The sequence below is a fragment of the Macaca nemestrina genome, chromosome 7, assembly GCF_043159975.1.
Source record: "Macaca nemestrina isolate mMacNem1 chromosome 7, mMacNem.hap1, whole genome shotgun sequence".
Classification (NCBI taxonomy): Eukaryota; Metazoa; Chordata; class Mammalia; order Primates; family Cercopithecidae; genus Macaca; species Macaca nemestrina.
This window is the reverse complement of record NC_092131.1, coordinates 73,638,297-73,656,532: the sequence shown is the minus strand read 5'-3', so window position 1 is coordinate 73,656,532 and position 18,236 is coordinate 73,638,297. Positions and strand designations below refer to the sequence as shown.

The window sequence follows — 18,236 nt, the reverse complement described above, 5'->3', positions numbered from 1 at the left end:
CTGTCGCCAGTAGTTATATTACAAACACTGTCGGCCTTTCTAATGTGAATGAACATTACTGTCATTCCTAGTTTAAAGTTAGGTTGCGTGGTTGGATTTTTCCACTCTCTTTTTCTAATTTTTCTACCATTTGGAGACCCATAGGGATTTGGGCCTGTCACCCCTTGGATGGGTTCCTAGTTTGTTTACATTTTCCTGAACCCTCCTGAGCGCCCATTCTTGGTCTAGTCCCCGGTCGTGATGATTCCACACTTCCTCAGCAGCATGTTCTCTTGTCTCATTCATGAGCTGATCAGTGTTTCGTCTCTTTAACTGACGTGTTCCCCAGTGCTGTTTGAACTGTTGATTTTCCGTTGCTGGCTGAGTGCGTTTTGTCCTTCACATAACCTTCACTGGTAAAAATAAGCCCATGTGATGTCCACCAGTGGATGAAGGCAGGACCAAGAGCCCTAGCTTCTGGATCCAGGTCTAGCCCCTTCATCTGCTGCTCTGTGGCCCAGGGCAGGTTTGCTTGACCTCTGCCTCAGTTTTCTACTCTAAAGGACATATTGACCTACCTCACAGGGGTGTTGTGAGGATTAATAAACGTTGGTACTGTGCTTTGGAAATGTGAAAACGCTGTGTAAATGTTAAGAAATACTAAGTATAGGGCCAAAAGCTATACAGTGTTTCACTTACCCATTTGCTATTCTGTACCAAGGTGATCTTTTCTGGGGAAGGAAGTAGAGTGGAAGGTGCATCCCTCGGCCCCTGGTTTACATTGTTAGAGTGCTTATTGTGGGAATGCACTCTAAAACGTGGGCGTAGAATGAAAGCAGCAGTCCAGTGGTCCTGCCTTTTCTGCAGTTTCACTTTTCTTCAAGTTACAGCAGTTACCTGAAATCTGAAAACATTAAATGAAAAACTGCAGAAACGATTTATGTTTTAAATTTTATGTTGTTCTGAGCAGCGTGATGAAATCTGTTGCCGTCCTACCTGGAACATTGAGTCACGCCTCTGTCCAGTGTGTCCATGCTGTATACACTGTCCACCCATCAACCACTAAATAGCTGTCTTGGTTGTCAACATAACAGATCACAAGAAGATTGAGGTTGGGTGCGGTGGCTTACCCCTGTAATCCCAGCACTTTGGGGGTCCAAAGTGGGAAGATTGCTTGAGCCCAGGAGTTCAAGACCAGCCTGGGCAACTAAGCGAGATCCTATCGCTAAAAAAATTTTAAAACAACTTTTTGGCTGCCAGCAGTGGCTCACGCCTATAATCCCAGCACTTTGGGAGGCCAAGGGGGGCGGATCACGAGGTCGTGAGATCAAGACCATCCTGGGTAACAGGGTGAAACCCGGTCTCTACTAAAAATAACAAAAAATTAGCCGGGCTTGGTGGCGGGCGCCTGTAGTCCCAGTTACTCGGGAGGCTGAGGCGGGAGAATCACTTGAACCCGGGAGGCGGAGGTTGCAGTGAGCTGAGATCGTGCTACCGCACTCCAGCCTGGTGACAGAGGGAGACTCCGTCTCAAAAATGTGTGTGTGTGTGTGTGTATGTGTGTGTGTATTACATTAGAAGAAAAGCAAACAAGTCTAGAGAGTTGGTTGTGGTCCTAGGACTTGTAACAGGACACGTAAACTGGAGCTGAGGCTGCCATCGTGGGGTGACCTTTGGGGATTCTGTGCGCTGATGCTGAGCAAGCAAAGAGAAGCAAGAGTTTGGAGCAAACAGAGAGAAGCAGGGAGGCTTTCCCTGACCCCCCTGTCTAACATGTTAAGCCCTCAACCGCAGCCTTTTCTCTCCACGCCCTCTTCTCTATCCCGTGGTCCACGTTTTTCCCCCTTCTGCTGCATATTACTTGTCTGCTCACTGTCCGTCTCCCCGTTCCATTTCTCTATTGCTTCCCGAAAAGACCACCCTCAAAACGTAAGGGCTTTGCAACAACAATGATCATGCATTTCTATCCCCAAATCCACAGTTTTGATGTTCTGCTCCCTGATGCCTAGGGTCTCGGTTGGGGACTGAAACTGTTTCCGTGTATTTCTCTCCACAAAGCCTCGGGCTTCCTCACGACAGGGCAGCCTGCGTAGTCAGCCTTCTTCCATGACGGCGCAAACCTCCCAGACGATTCCCGGAGACCCAGATGCCTTTGGAGCTGTAAGGATGCCTCCCACCCAGGCTCGGGAGCCCCTGGACATCGCTTCTGCCAAATGCCGTTGTGCATAAGGCCAAACCAGATCCAAGGAGAGGGGAATTGGACTCTACTTCTCAATGGGAGAAGTAGTAAAGAAGAAAGTTCTCGGGTTACTGTCCAAAAAAATCGGCCGGGCGCGGTCGCTCTGGGAGGCCGAAGCGAGCGGATCACCTGAGGTCAGGAGTTCAAGACCAGCCTGGTCTGCTAAAATAAAAAAAATTAGCCGGGCATGATGGCGGGTGCCTGTAATCCCAGCTACTCGGGAGGCTGAGACGGGAGAATCGCTTGAACCCGGGGAGATCGCGCCACTGCACTCCAGCCTGGGCGGCTGAGCGAGATTCCGTCTCAAAAAAAAAATCGAGGACGGCTCACCATCTGAGCATAAAATGAAGGTTGAACAGATTACCTAGAATATCTCAGATCGGGTGAATTGACTATAAAACATAACAGTGGCCGGGCATGGTAGTTCACGCCTGTAATCCCAACACTTCGAGAGGCTGAGAGTGGGCAAATCACCTGAGGTCGGGAGTTCGAGACCAGCCTACCAACATGGAGAAACCCCGTCTCTACTAAAAATACGAAATTAGCCGGGCGTGGTGGCGCATGCCTGTAATCCCAGCTACTCGGGAGGCTGAGGCAGGAGAATCGCTTGAACCCGGGAGGCGGAGGTTGCGGTGAGATGAAATCGCGCCATTGCACTCCAGCCTGGACAACAAGAGCGAAACGCCGTCTCAAACAACAACAACAACAACAACAACAACAACAAAACAACAACAACAACAACAATAATAAAAATAATATAATAATAATAACAACAGTGTATTTACAGATTTTCCCAAGTGTTTAAACACGGTCTGTTGTCCAGCGTTATACACTTAACTCGACCAGTGCACGCACGGTTTGCATAGTGGACAACTTTGTACTTTGCCCTGATTTTTTTTCCTTCAAAGTAAGAGGCTTGATTCTCCTCCGACTCCACCCGGCCCCTCTCCTTTAGGTTCTCCTGTTAGTTGCAGCCATTTCTGACAGGCCTACCAGGGAAGATGCTCAAGGAAAACGATGTTCTGTCAAGCTGCTTGGGGAAATCTTAGTGCTTAATGTTTAACCGGGGGGAGGAGGGGAACCTCATAATAGTTGTGTCCTGTGGGGAAGACTTCTGTTGGGCTGGCGAGAAGAGAAGGGGCCGAAACTTGCTTTTTGCTGAGAGGAAGGTGAGCCCAAACCCGAGCCCCGCCCGGCCCAGACGCTAGGTCCCTCGGGGACTGGGCGGTGGGGCCGCAAGCTCTTTCTCTCTCTCCCCGCCCTCCTCTCTCTCTCTCCCCCTCTCTCCTCCTCTCTCCCCCTCTTCTCTTCTCTTTCTCTCTCTCTCTTTCCCCCTCTTCTTCTTCTCGCTCTCTCCCTCTCGCCCTCTTCTTCTCTCTCTCTCTCTCTCTCACTGTCTCTCTCTCTCTCTGTGTGTCTGTCTCTCTCTGTGTGTCTCGGTGTGTCTCTCTCTCTCGTCCTCTCAGGGCTCCCTTTCAGGTCCCAGACTCCCGGCCGCGCCCCCACTTGCGCCCACCCAGCCCCGAGACACCCAGGCCTGTCCCTCAGTAGGTCCCCGGGCAGGCAGCTGGAGAGACCGGAGCGCGGGGGACGTCCCCCAGCGGGGGCGTGGCGTATGCAGATGAGCACGGCGCGCGGAGGCTGCCGGTCACGTTCGGTCTGGAACCCCACGTCCCGTGCGGATTTCCAAGTGCTGCCGGTGTGACTTTCCCTAGCAGCGAGGGTGGAGTAAGGGGACTGGAGAGGGTGAGGCGGCTGGGGCCGCATGAGAGAAGTGACCGTGTGTTAGAGAGTGGTGGGCACGAGAGTGTGAGAGGAAGCGGGAAAAACATCTCATACTTACCTGGCAGGGGAGATACCATGATCACGAAGGTGGTTTTCCCAGGGCGAGGCTTATCCATTGCACTCCGGATGTGCTGATCCTCTGCGATTTCCCCAAATGTGGGAAACTCGACTGCATAATTTGTGGTAGTGGGGGACTGCGTTCGCGCTTTCCCCTGGTATTCAAGAGGTTGAAAAACAGGCGAGAGCAGAGGGTTTTTTTTTTTTTTTTTTTTTTTTTGTCGAGAAGACTGTTCTAGTTTCTCTATCCCCGCCCGCGGAAGAGCCTTTGGCAACGGGTTAGCTGAAAACGTTGCGATCTCTTTGTTTTTCCAGGTCAAAGCCGCGTTTATCCTGCAAGTTTGGGGTGTGTAGAGGAAAAAGCCAGAACAGCTTTCTCCGGCGTGGACTAGGCCCGTGAGGAAAATATCCCAGGATCTGTTAACCGCTAGCAGAAACGACAGAGTATGTATGGGCAAATTAATCCTGGTACAGGCAAGTATCCGGCTCAGAGGTTTAGAAAGGACCCGTCAGGGTTGACTTCCCCGCGTCCCCACCTAGGGGGAGATCGACTTCGCGGGAGCTGCTGATCCCACCCAGGCAGGTGCTGGGCTTGTAGGCAGCAGGATCTTCTGGAAGGACTAGAACTGACTCATCCCACTCCCAAAGAGAAGCAGACGTGTCATGCATGACAGTGAAGGCCGGACTACAAGGCCCTCAAGAACCGTTTGGGTCCTCGCTAATGGCCTTGGGAGACCACGCAAGACTGGTCAGAAAAGCCATGTAGAAAGGCTTTTCATGGGCCGGGCGCGGTGACTCGCCTCTAAACCCAGCACTTTGAGAGGCCGAGACGAGCGGATCACTTGACGCCAGGAGTTGGAGACCAACCCGGGCAACATGGTGAAAATACAAAAAATTAGCCGGGCGTCGTGGCTCGTGCCTGTAATTCCAGCTGCTCGAGAGGCCGAGGCAGGAGAATTGCTTAAACCCGGGAGGCGGAGGTTGCACTGAGCCGAGATGGCGCCACTGCACTCCAGCCTGGGTGACAGAGCAAGACTCCGTCAAAAAAAAAAAAAAAAGAAGGAAGGGAGGGAGGGAGGGAGGGAGGCTTTTCATGAATACTTTTAGAGTCTCCTGACAGCCTCTGTACATGTTCCCAGGAGGAAACAAGACACTCTGATGTTCAGGGCCACCATCCTGACATGGACCTTTCCTTCAATTATAATGTTGCCATTTTGCTATCTTAAGACCCTTATGTCCAAGCCTTCTCAGACCTCAGCACCCCCGGGATATGTGTAATAGAAGGGTAAATACAGGCTAGGCGCCGTGGCTCACGCCTTGTAATCCCAGCACTTTGGGAGGCCCAGGTGGGCAGATCACCTGAGGTCAGGAGTTCGAGACCAGCTTGACCAACATGGCAAAATCCTGTCTCTACTAAAACTACAAAAATTAGCCGGGCGTGGTGGTGCGTGCCTGTAATCCCAGCTACTCGGGAGGCTGAGGCAGGAGAATCGCTTGAACCCAGGAGTCGGAGAGGTTGCAGTGAGCCGAGATCATGCCACTTGTACCACTCCAGCCAGCCTGGGTGACAGAGCGAGACTCTGTCTCAAAAAAAAAAAAAAAAGTAAATACAGAACTGGAAGAAGGAAAGAAAAATGTTGGCCGGGCACGGTGGCTCACGCCTGTAATCCCAGCACTTTGGGAGGCCGAGGCGAGAGGATCACTTCTTGAGCCCAGGAGTTGGAGACCAGCCTGGGCAACACAGCGAGAGACCTCGTCTCTAAATTAAACCAAACCAGGTCGGGCGCGGTGGCTCAAGCCTGTAATCCCAGCACTTTGGGAGGCCGAGACGGGCGGATCACGAGGTCAGGAGATCGAGACCATCCTGGCTAACACAGTGAAACCCCGTCTCTACTAAAAATACAAAAACTTAGCCGGGCGAGGTGGCAGGCGCCTGTAGTCCCAGCTACTCGGGAGGCTGAGGCAGGAGAATGGCGGGAACCCGGGAGGCGGAGCTTGCAGTGAGCTGAGATCCGGCCACTGCACTCCAGCCTGGGTGACAGAGCGAGACTCCGTCTCAAAAAAAAAAAAAAAAAAAAACAAAAAAAAAAAAAACAAAACCAAACCAAACCAAAACAAAAGGCAGGAGGAGGCTGCAGTGAGCAGTGATGGTGCCACTGCACTCCCACCCGAGTGACAAGAGCCTGCCTCAAAAAAGAAAAAACATGTGCCCCTGGTGCCATAACGAAAAGAGACGTTTCCCCTTCCTTTGAGGCGTGAGTCTCTGCTTTTTGAGACAGGGTCTCTCTCTGTCACCCAGGCTGGGGTGCAGTGGCGTTATCCTGGCTTACTCTGCAGCCTCGAACTCCTGAGTTCAGGCAGTCCTCCGGCCTCAGCCTGCCTCCTAGCTGGAACCACAGGTGTGCGTTACCACACAAGGCTAACTGGCTAATTTTAATTTTGTTTTGTTTTGTTTTGTTTTGATAGAGACGGTGTCTTCCTATGTTGCCCAGGCTGGCCTCAAACTCCTGGGCCCAAGCGATCCTTCCGCCTCGGCCCCCCAAAATGCTGAAATTACGGGTGTCAGCCGCCACGCCTGGCCTACGTGAGTCATATTAACAGCTAAATAAGCCTCTTGCCAGTTTTACAACCTAGGAAGGTTTACCCTTGAGGGCCTTGAAGCCACCAACTCAAAAGGTAAATATCAAGGAAGATAGTGTCCCCCATCTCCTTTCTATCTCTGGGAATGTACTTGACTGGTTGATTGATATTTATGTACTGGTTTTTTTTTTTTTTTTTTCTTTTTTGAGACAAGAGTCTTGCTCTGTCGCCCGGGCTGGAGTGCAGTGGCGCAATCTCGGCTCACTGCAACCTCCGCCTCCCGGGTTCAAGCGATGCTCCTGCCTCAGTCTCCCAAGTAGCTGGGATTACAGGCGCGTGCCACCACGTCCGGCTAATTTTGTATTTGTAGTGCAGACGAGGTTTCACCATGTTCGCCAGGCTGGTCTCAAACTCTTGACCTCAGGTAATCCGCCCGCCTCGGCCTCCCAGAGTGCTGGGATTACAGGCGTGAGCCACTGCACCCGACCTCTATCTCTGGGAATTTAGCCTAGGTGGCTGGCTCCAAGTTATCACTACCTCCTTGTCATGGAGGTATCAGAGGCTTTATTTTCCCTTTGGCTAAAGGCAGTTAATAACACAGCTGACCGCTCCAATTAGGAGTTGAATTGAGGATGAACTGTGTGTAGCAAATGGTGCTAAGTTTCCTTCTCGAGGACAAATTCTTGACAACATGTATTTCAGGGCTTGCATCTGCCTACCTATGTAAAGGGGTGACATTTCCTGGGGCTATAAACGGAATTGTCGGCCGGACGCGGTGGCTCACACCTTCAATCCCATCCCTTTGGGAAGCCAAGGCGGGAGGGTCACTTGAGCCCAGGAGTTTGAGACCAGTCTGGGCAACATATGGAGACTTCCTGTCTACTTAAAAAAAGAAAAGAAAAAAAGAAAAAAAGAAACATTGCAGTTCTGTATCCAGAAGTCCCAGAGTCTACCATTGATTTCCTCAGCAGTTTCTCCAGGCTGTCTCAGAATTTACTGGCATAGATCCGGGAGCAGATCAAAATTCTGCCCAGGTCTTAGCCCACCTTTGTCTCGGCTCTCTTACTGACTATCCAAACTCAAGTTAGGCAAAAAGTGGTAGGGTAGGCCCGGCGTGGTGGCTCACGCCTGTAATCCCAGCACTTTGGGAGGCCGAGGCGGGGACGGATCACCTGAGGTCGAGACCAGCCTGGCCAACGTGGCAAAACCCCGTCTCTACTGGTAAAGTACAAAAATTAGCTGGGTGTGGTGGTGTGTGCCTGTAATCCCAGCTACTCGGGAGGCTAAAGTAGGAGAATCGCTTGAACCCGGGAGGCGGAGGTTGCGGTGAGCCGAGATGGCACCATTGCACTCCAGCCTGGGCAACAAAGAGCAAAACTCCATCAGAAGGAAAAAAGAAGAAAAGGTATACTCAGAAAAGGGTCACTCCCTCTCTCCTTCCACTCTGTTCCCCGTCAGTCGGCCTGGTAAATAATTTCATCAATTCTGGTTTATCAGGCTTGTATTTCTTTTCGCAAGAAGAAAAACACACTTTTTTGCAAGAAGAAATAGACACAGGGTGGCATACTACACCTACCCTTTTTCACTTTACTTTCCTCACTGTACAACACTGTCAATGTGCCATACCTAGGGAAACCTAGATAGAGGTCGAGCGAACCCTGCCGAAGACCCCAAGAACAGCATCAACGAAAATGTAAACGTTCTAGGCACCACTCGAGGCCTGACTAGCCCAAGGGACTGATTTTCCAACAGTAAAGACAGGTTATCAAAGGACTCAGTCCAACTTTGAACTTCAAACTACAAAGTAATATTCATTTTAACTAGAAACGTCGGAGTAGATGTCTCTCGGTCCTCATTTTTCCCGAAGGTGAGCCCAAACTCGAGCCCTACTCTGCCCCGGCGCTGGGTACCTCCGAGGCCGGGCGGTGGGGCCGCGAGCTCTCTCTCTCTCTCTGGTCCTCTCGGGTCTCCCTTTCAGGTCCCGGACTCGCGGCCGCGCGTCCAACCGCGCCCTCCCAGCACCCGAGCGGGCCCTCAGCAGGTCTCGCGTCAACCAGGAGGAAAGACAGGAGCGCTGGAGGCGTCCCGCGGTAGTAGGGGCGTGGCATATGCAGATATACACCGCGCGCGGAGCCTGCCGGTCCCTCCCGGCCTGGGACTCCCCCTTCCACGTCCCGCGCCCCGACACCGGGAGTGGTTTCGGGGTGGTTTTCCGGAGCGACGAGGGTTAACGAGGGGGTCTAGAAGGGGAGAGGGGGCTGGGGTCGCGCGAAGGAAGTGACCGTGTATTTAGAGTGTGGCGGGCGTGAGGGAGTGAGTGGACGCCAATCTTCTGAAAGTTTTGTTTATTTGGCGGGGTAGATTCCCTGATCAGGGTAAGCGTTTTTTTTTTTAGGGGAGGTTAATTCATTGTCTTTCGGGTGCAATGATAGCTGCGATTTCCTTTTATGTGGAAAACTCGACTACTTAATTTGTGGCAGTTGGGGTTGCGTTCGCGCTTTCTGCTGATCTTTGGCTGTTTTTTTTTGTTTGTTTGTTTGTTTGTTTTTTTGAGACGCAGTCTTGCTGTGTCGCCCGAGCTGGAGTGCAGTGGCCAGATCTCAGCTCACTGCAAGCTCTGCCTCCTGGGTTTACGCCATTCTCCTGCCTCATCCTCCGGAGTAGCTGGGACTACAGGCGCCGGCCTGTAGAGATGGGGTTTCACCGTGTTAGTCAGGATGGTCTCGATCTCCTGACCTCGTGATCCGCCCGTCTCGGCCTCCTAAAGTGCTGGGATTACAGGCTTGAGCCACCGCGCCCGGCAGGTTTTTTTTTTTTAAATGAGAGTTTTAGCTGATTTCTTGTTGCTTTGAGTCTTGCAGAGAAGCGGGTGCGTGGTCTTCGTTTTCCCGTTTACGGCTGGTGGAGAAACTGGTTTACCACAGAGAGAGTTTTTCTCGGAACGTAATTTTTTTTATCGGGCCATGGAAGGACTAACTTACGGCAGAGTTCTTTTCAGAACACCTCATTTCTTTGTTTTTCTTTGACACGAAGTCTCAATTCGTCGCTCCGTCGCTCAGGCAGGAAGGAGTGCAGTGGTGCGATCTCGGCTCCCTGCAGCCTCCGCCTCCTGGGTTCAAGCAATTCTGTCTCAGCCTCCTGAGTAGCGGGAACGACAGGCGCGCCGCCACGCCCGGCTAATTTTTGTATGTTAAGTAGAGATGGGGTTTTACCATGTTGGCCAGGATGGTCTTGATTTCCTGACCTTGTGATCCGCCCGCTTCGGCCTCCCAAAGTGCTGGGATGACAGGCGTGAGCCACCGCGCCCGGCCTCTTTCTTCCTCCCCATCCCGTCTCTGTAGTACTTAGTACCTTGCTGCTTAGTAGTAGTGTGGCCCTCGGCCAGCAGCTTCAGCATCACCTGGCACCTTGGAGTGACTGACTTAAGAATGCAGACTTGCCGGGCGCGGTGGCTCACGCCTGTAATCCCAGCACTTTGGGAGGCCGAGACGGGCGGATCACAAGGTCAGGAGATCGAGACCATCCTGGCTAACACGGTGAAACCCCGTCTCTACTAAAAGTACAAAAAAAACTAGCCGGGCGAGGTGGCGGGCGCCTGTAGTCCCAGCTACTCGGGAGGCTGAGGTTGGAGAATGGCGTAAACCCAGGAGGCGGAGCTTGTAGTGAGCCGAGTTCGCGCCACTGCACCCCAGCCTGGGTGACAGAGCAAAGACTCCGTCTCAAAAAAAAAAAAAAAGAATGCAGACTCGGCCGGGCGCTGTGGCTCACGCCTGTAATCCCAGCACTTTGGGAGGCCGAGGCGGGTGGATCACCTGAGATCAGGAGTTCGAGATCAGCCTGATCAACATGGAGAAACCCCGTCTCTACTAAAAATACAAAATTAGCCGGGCGTGGCGGCGCATGCCTGTAATCCCAGCTACTCGGGAGGCTGAGACAGGAGAACCGCTTGAACCCGGGAGGCGGAGGTTACGGTGAGCCGTGATCGCGCCATTGCACTCCAGCCTGGGCAACAGAGCAAGACTCCGTCTCAAAAATAAATAAATAATAAATAAAGAGTGCAGACTCTTAGGCCTCACCTTTGCAACATCTACTGAGTCAGAATGTGCAGTCTGTCCCCGGTGACGTTTAAGAAGCACTGATCCGAACATGCTGTATGTTTTAGTTTTCTATCTAACTTCACCCACTTGGAATGTAAGCTCCAGGTCAGCGATTCTTGCCTATTTTGTTGACTGCTCCATTTACAGGTGGCTAGAAAGCTGCCTGGATTTCAATATATTTGTCGGATTAATCTATTGACAACAGGTGCCCAGGTCCTAGCTCTGAACCTACGGGAGATTAATATTGTGTCTTTCCTACAGAGAAATCACAGAGTTGCAAATCCTCCCGGTTCAGCTTCGTCAGCACTTAATACCATTTGCTGGAGCTCCTGAGTGAGAGCTAGGACGAAACTAGTCCCTGAGCCCAGTGGGAGGATCCACTAGTCCACACCCTCGACCTCTGTCAGCCTCTTCAACCCCTTCTCTCCTCGCTTGAGGAGAATGTGATCGTTTGACAGCCATCAGGAAAAGGTAAGTTTGGGGTAAGCACCTTGTTTTTCTCACACCGCTGCCCCTTCTGTTTATCCAGTGGTTTAACCTGGTTTGAGCCAACATCATCTTGCCTGGATTAGCAGGTCTCCTGATTGGTCTCCCTGCTTTTCATTTCATTTATTATTATTATTATTATTATTTTTTATCAGACCATGCCACACCTCTGCTCAAAACCTGGTTCACCCAGATTTTTTTTTTTTTTTTTTTTTTTTTTTTTTTTTTTTTTGAGACGGAGTCTCGCTCTGTCGCCCAGGCTGGAGTGCAGTGGCGTGATCTCGGCTCACTGCAAGGTCCGCCTCCCGGGTTCACGCCATTCTCCTGCCTCAGCCTCCCGAGTAGCTGGGACTACAGGCGCCCGCCACCACGCCCGGCTAATTTTTTTTTTTTTGTATTTTTAGTAGAGATGAGGTTTCACCGTGTTAGCCAGGACAATCTCCTGACCTTGTGATTCGCCCGCCTCGGCCTCCCAAAGTGCTGGGATTACAGGCGTGAGCCACTGCGCCCGGCCTGTTGTTTTTTGAGGCCGGGTCTCGCTCTGTCGCTCAGACTGGAATGCGGCGCCGCCATCTCGGCTTACTGCAACCTCTGCCTCCGGCGTTCAAGCGATCCTCCCGCCTCAGCCTCCCGAGTAGCTGGAGCAACAGAAGCGCGCGCCACCACGCCCAGCTAATTTTTGTATTTTTTGTAGAGAAGGAGTCTCGCCATGTTGGCCAGGCTGGTCTCGAACTCCTGGGCTCAAGCGATCCGCCCACCTTGGCCTCCCAAAGTGCTGGGATGACAGGCGTGAGCCACCGGCCCCTATCGGGTTATCTTGTTTGATCACAAAACGGGCAAGTTCTTGAGTGCGAGTCAGAAATGACCAGAAGGCACTTTGTGGGGCCACCCTGTGTTCCAGAGTGGGGGTGGGGGCGGTGTGAGGGTGGCTCCAGTGCCGCGGGGCTGAAGGGCGCCTGATCCCTACTCTGGGGCTTCCGGGAGGGGCGCCGCGTGCCTGCGGCTGAGGGGGACCGGGCTTCCTTTCTTCAAACTCGAGACTCTTGAGTTTTCCTTCCAGCGTCACTGGCTTCGGTTACTAGATATTCTGAGGTGGTTCGTGTCACTTTTACTCAGGAAGACGCGACAAACGAAAGTTACCACGATTTCTTACTGAGGCGGTTTCGCACTTAAAACGTCAATGGGCAAAAACTCTCAGCCTGAGTTTTCTTTTGTTTGTTTGTTTTTAGTTTTTTTGAGACGCAGTTTTTACTCTGTCGCCCAGGCTGGAGTGCAGTGTCACGATCTCGGCTCACTGCTACCCCGGCCTCCCGGGCTCAAGCGATTCTCTTGCCTCAGCCTCCCGAGTAGCTGGGATTACAGGCGTGCTGCCACCACGCCCGGCTAATTTATATATATATATATATATATATATATATATATATATATATATATATATATTTTTTTTTTTTTTTTTTTTTTTTTTTTTAGTAGCTGCTGGCCGAGGGCCACACTACTACTAAGCAGCAAGGTACTAAGTACTACAGAGACGGGATGGGGAGGAAGAAAGAGGCCGGGCGCGGTGGCTCACGCCTGTCATCCCAGCACTTTGGGAGGCCGAAGCGGGCGGATCACAAGGTCAGGAAATCAAGACCATCCTGGCCAACATGGTAAAACCCCATCTCTACTTAACATACAAAAATTAGCCGGGCGTGGCGGCGCGCCTGTCGTTCCCGCTACTCAGGAGGCTGAGACAGAATTGCTTGAACCCAGGAGGCGGAGGCTGCAGGGAGCCGAGATCGCACCACTGCACTCCTTCCTGCCTGAGCGACGGAGCGACGAATTGAGACTTCGTGTCAAAGAAAAACAAAGAAATGAGGTGTTCTGAAAAGAACTCTGCCGTAAGTTAGTCCTTCCATGGCCCGATAAAAAAAATTACGTTCCGAGAAAAACTCTCTCTGTGGTAAACCAGTTTCTCCACCAGCCGTAAACGGGAAAACGAAGACCACGCACCCGCTTCTCTGCAAGACTCAAAGCAACAAGAAATCAGCTAAAACTCTCATTTAAAAAAAAAAAACCTGCCGGGCGCGGTGGCTCAAGCCTGTAATCCCAGCACTTTAGGAGGCCGAGACGGGCGGATCACGAGGTCAGGAGATCGAGACCATCCTGACTAACACGGTGAAACCCCATCTCTACAGGCCGGCGCCTGTAGTCCCAGCTACTCCGGAGGATGAGGCAGGAGAATGGCGTAAACCCAGGAGGCAGAGCTTGCAGTGAGCTGAGATCTGGCCACTGCACTCCAGCTCGGGCGACACAGCAAGACTGCGTCTCAAAAAAACAAACAAACAAACAAACAAAAAAAAACAGCCAAAGATCAGCAGAAAGCGCGAACGCAACCCCAACTGCCACAAATTAAGTAGTCGAGTTTTCCACATAAAAGGAAATCGCAGCTATCATTGCACCCGAAAGACAATGAATTAACCTCCCCTAAAAAAAAAAACGCTTACCCTGATCAGGGAATCTACCCCGCCAAATAAACAAAACTTTCAGAAGATTGGCGTCCACTCACTCCCTCACGCCCGCCACACTCTAAATACACGGTCACTTCCTTCGCGCGACCCCAGCCCCCTCTCCCCTTCTAGACCCCCTCGTTAACCCTCGTCGCTCCGGAAAACCACCCCGAAACCACTCCCGGTGTCGGGGCGCGGGACGTGGAAGGGGGAGTCCCAGGCCGGGAGGGACCGGCAGGCTCCGCGCGCGGTGTATATCTGCATATGCCACGCCCCTACTACCGCGGGACGCCTCCAGCGCTCCTGTCTTTCCTCCTGGTTGACGCGAGACCTGCTGAGGGCCCGCTCGGGTGCTGGGAGGGCGCGGTTGGACGCGCGGCCGCGAGTCCGGGACCTGAAAGGGAGACCCGAGAGGACCAGAGAGAGAGAGAGAGCTCGCGGCCCCACCGCCCGGCCTCGGAGGTACCCAGCGCCGGGGCAGAGTAGGGCTCGAGTTTGGGCTCACCTTCGGGAAAAATGAGGACCGAGAGACATCTACTCCGACGTTTCTAGTTAAAATGAATATTACTTTGTAGTTTGAAGTTCAAAGTTGGACTGAGTCCTTTGATAACCTGTCTTTACTGTTGGAAAATCAGTCCCTTGGGCTAGTCAGGCCTCGAGTGGTGCCTAGAACGTTTACATTTTCGTTGATGCTGTTCTTGGGGTCTTCGGCAGGGTTCGCTCGACCTCTATCTAGGTTTCCCTAGGTATGGCACATTGACAGTGTTGTACAGTGAGGAAAGTAAAGTGAAAAAGGGTAGGTGTAGTATGCCACCCTGTGTCTATTTCTTCTTGCAAAAAAGTGTGTTTTTCTTCTTGCGAAAAGAAATACAAGCCTGATAAACCAGAATTGATGAAATTATTTACCAGGCCGACTGACGGGGAACAGAGTGGAAGGAGAGAGGGAGTGACCCTTTTCTGAGTATACCTTTTCTTCTTTTTTCCTTCTGATGGAGTTTTGCTCTTTGTTGCCCAGGCTGGAGTGCAATGGTGCCATCTCGGCTCACCGCAACCTCCGCCTCCCGGGTTCAAGCGATTCTCCTACTTTAGCCTCCCGAGTAGCTGGGATTACAGGCACACACCACCACACCCAGCTAATTTTTGTACTTTACCAGTAGAGACGGGGTTTTGCCACGTTGGCCAGGCTGGTCTCGACCTCAGGTGATCCGTCCCCGCCTCGGCCTCCCAAAGTGCTGGGATTACAGGCGTGAGCCACCACGCCGGGCCTACCCTACCACTTTTTGCCTAACTTGAGTTTGGATAGTCAGTAAGAGAGCCGAGACAAAGGTGGGCTAAGACCTGGGCAGAATTTTGATCTGCTCCCGGATCTATGCCAGTAAATTCTGAGACAGCCTGGAGAAACTGCTGAGGAAATCAATGGTAGACTCTGGGACTTCTGGATACAGAACTGCAATGTTTCTTTTTTTCTTTTTTTCTTTTCTTTTTTTAAGTAGACAGGAAGTCTCCATATGTTGCCCAGACTGGTCTCAAACTCCTGGGCTCAAGTGACCCTCCCGCCTTGGCTTCCCAAAGGGATGGGATTGAAGGTGTGAGCCACCGCGTCCGGCCGACAATTCCGTTTATAGCCCCAGGAAATGTCACCCCTTTACATAGGTAGGCAGATGCAAGCCCTGAAATACATGTTGTCAAGAATTTGTCCTCGAGAAGGAAACTTAGCACCATTTGCTACACACAGTTCATCCTCAATTCAACTCCTAATTGGAGCGGTCAGCTGTGTTATTAACTGCCTTTAGCCAAAGGGAAAATAAAGCTCTGATACCTCCATGACAAGGAGGTAGTGATAACTTGGAGCCAGCCACCTAGGCTAAATTCCCAGAGATAGAGGTCGGGTGCAGTGGCTCACGCCTGTAATCCCAGCACTCTGGGAGGCCGAGGCGGGCGGATTACCTGAGGTCAAGAGTTTGAGACCAGCCTGGCGAACATGGTGAAACCTCGTCTGCACTACAAATACAAAATTAGCCGGACGTGGTGGCACGCGCCTGTAATCCCAGCTACTTGGGAGACTGAGGCAGGAGCATCGCTTGAACCCGGGAGGCGGAGGTTGCAGTGAGCCGAGATTGCGCCACTGCACTCCAGCCCGGGCGACAGAGCAAGACTCTTGTCTCAAAAAAGAAAAAAAAAAAAAAAAAAACCAGTACATAAATATCAATCAACCAGTCAAGTACATTCCCAGAGATAGAAAGGAGATGGGGGACACTATCTTCCTTGATATTTACCTTTTGAGTTGGTGGCTTCAAGGCCCTCAAGGGTAAACCTTCCTAGGTTGTAAAACTGGCAAGAGGCTTATTTAGCTGTTAATATGACTCACGTAGGCCAGGCGTGGCGGCTGACACCCGTAATTTCAGCATTTTGGGGGGCCGAGGCGGAAGGATCGCTTGGGCCCAGGAGTTTGAGGCCAGCCTGGGCAACATAGGAAGACACCGTCTCTATCAAAACAAAACAAAACAAAACAAAATTAAAATTAGCCAGTTAGCCTTGTGTGGTAACGCACACCTGTGGTTCCAGCTAGGAGGCAGGCTGAGGCCGGAGGACTGCCTGAACTCAGGAGTTCGAGGCTGCAGAGTAAGCCAGGATAACGCCACTGCACCCCAGCCTGGGTGACAGAGAGAGACCCTGTCTCAAAAAGCAGAGACTCACGCCTCAAAGGAAGGGGAAACGTCTCTTTTCGTTATGGCACCAGGGGCACATGTTTTTTCTTTTTTGAGGCAGGCTCTTGTCACTCGGGTGGGAGTGCAGTGGCACCATCACTGCTCACTGCAGCCTCCTCCTGCCTTTTGTTTTGGTTTGGTTTGGTTTTGTTTTTTTTTTTTTTTTTTTTTTTTTTTTTTTTTTTTGAGACGGAGTCTCGCTCTGTCACCCAGGCTGGAGTGCAGTGGCCGGATCTCAGCTCACTGCAAGCTCCGCCTCCCGGGTTCCCGCCATTCTCCTGCCTCAGCCTCCCGAGTAGCTGGGACTACAGGCGCCTGCCACCTCGCCCGGCTAAGTTTTTGTATTTTTAGTAGAGACGGGGTTTCACTGTGTTAGCCAGGATGGTCTCGATCTCCTGACCTCGTGATCCGCCCGTCTCGGCCTCCCAAAGTGCTGGGATTACAGGCTTGAGCCACCGCGCCCGACCTGGTTTGGTTTAATTTAGAGACGAGGTCTCTCGCTGTGTTGCCCAGGCTGGTCTCCAACTCCTGGGCTCAAGAAGTGATCCTCTCGCCTCGGCCTCCCAAAGTGCTGGGATTACAGGCGTGAGCCACCGTGCCCGGCCAACATTTTTCTTTCCTTCTTCCAGTTCTGTATTTACTTTTTTTTTTTTTTTTGAGACAGAGTCTCGCTCTGTCACCCAGGCTGGCTGGAGTGGTACAAGTGGCATGATCTCGGCTCACTGCAACCTCTCCGACTCCTGGGTTCAAGCGATTCTCCTGCCTCAGCCTCCCGAGTAGCTGGGATTACAGGCACGCACCACCACGCCCGGCTAATTTTTGTAGTTTTAGTAGAGACAGGATTTTGCCATGTTGGTCAAGCTGGTCTCGAACTCCTGACCTCAGGTGATCTGCCCACCTGGGCCTCCCAAAGTGCTGGGATTACAAGGCGTGAGCCACGGCGCCTAGCCTGTATTTACCCTTCTATTACACATATCCCGGGGGTGCTGAGGTCTGAGAAGGCTTGGACATAAGGGTCTTAAGATAGCAAAATGGCAACATTATAATTGAAGGAAAGGTCCATGTCAGGATGGTGGCCCTGAACATCAGAGTGTCTTGTTTCCTCCTGGGAACATGTACAGAGGCTGTCAGGAGACTCTAAAAGTATTCATGAAAAGCCTCCCTCCCTCCCTCCCTCCCTTCCTTCTTTTTTTTTTTTTTTTGACGGAGTCTTGCTCTGTCACCCAGGCTGGAGTGCAGTGGCGCCATCTCGGCTCAGTGCAACCTCCGCCTCCCGGGTTTAAGCAATTCTCCTGCCTCGGCCTCTCGAGCAGCTGGAATTACAGGCACGAGCCACGACGCCCGGCTAATTTTTTGTATTTTCACCATGTTGCCCGGGTTGGTCTCCAACTCCTGGCGTCAAGTGATCCGCTCGTCTCGGCCTCTCAAAGTGCTGGGTTTAGAGGCGAGTCACCGCGCCCGGCCCATGAAAAGCCTTTCTACATGGCTTTTCTGACCAGTCTTGCGTGGTCTCCCAAGGCCATTAGCGAGGACCCAAACGGTTCTTGAGGGCCTTGTAGTCCGGCCTTCACTGTCATGCATGACACGTCTGCTTCTCTTTGGGAGTGGGATGAGTCAGTTCTAGTCCTTCCAGAAGATCCTGCTGCCTACAAGCCCAGCACCTGCCTGGGTGGGATCAGCAGCTCCCGCGAAGTCGATCTCCCCCTAGGTGGGGACGCGGGGAAGTCAACCCTGACGGGTCCTTTCTAAACCTCTGAGCCGGATACTTGCCTGTACCAGGATTAATTTGCCCATACATACTCTGTCGTTTCTGCTA

General features: G+C 52.0%; 1 long non-coding RNA gene and 1 other non-coding gene across 2 annotated transcripts; one reads left to right on the top strand and one right to left on the bottom strand.

The window, feature by feature from the left end:
• Positions 1 to 340: 340 nt before the first annotated feature.
• Positions 341 to 4,135, bottom strand: LOC139364315 (uncharacterized). The gene is made up of 2 exons (XR_011625961.1): positions 976 to 4,135; positions 341 to 883 (listed from the first exon to the last, which is right to left on the bottom strand). It is a non-coding gene; the product is annotated as an uncharacterized lncRNA (long non-coding RNA).
• On the top strand, positions 4,054 to 4,218 carry LOC139355542 (U1 spliceosomal RNA). Its single transcript, XR_011606327.1, has one exon. It is a non-coding gene; the product is annotated as a U1 spliceosomal RNA (small nuclear RNA).
• The last annotated feature ends 14,018 nt before the right edge of the window (positions 4,219 to 18,236 follow it).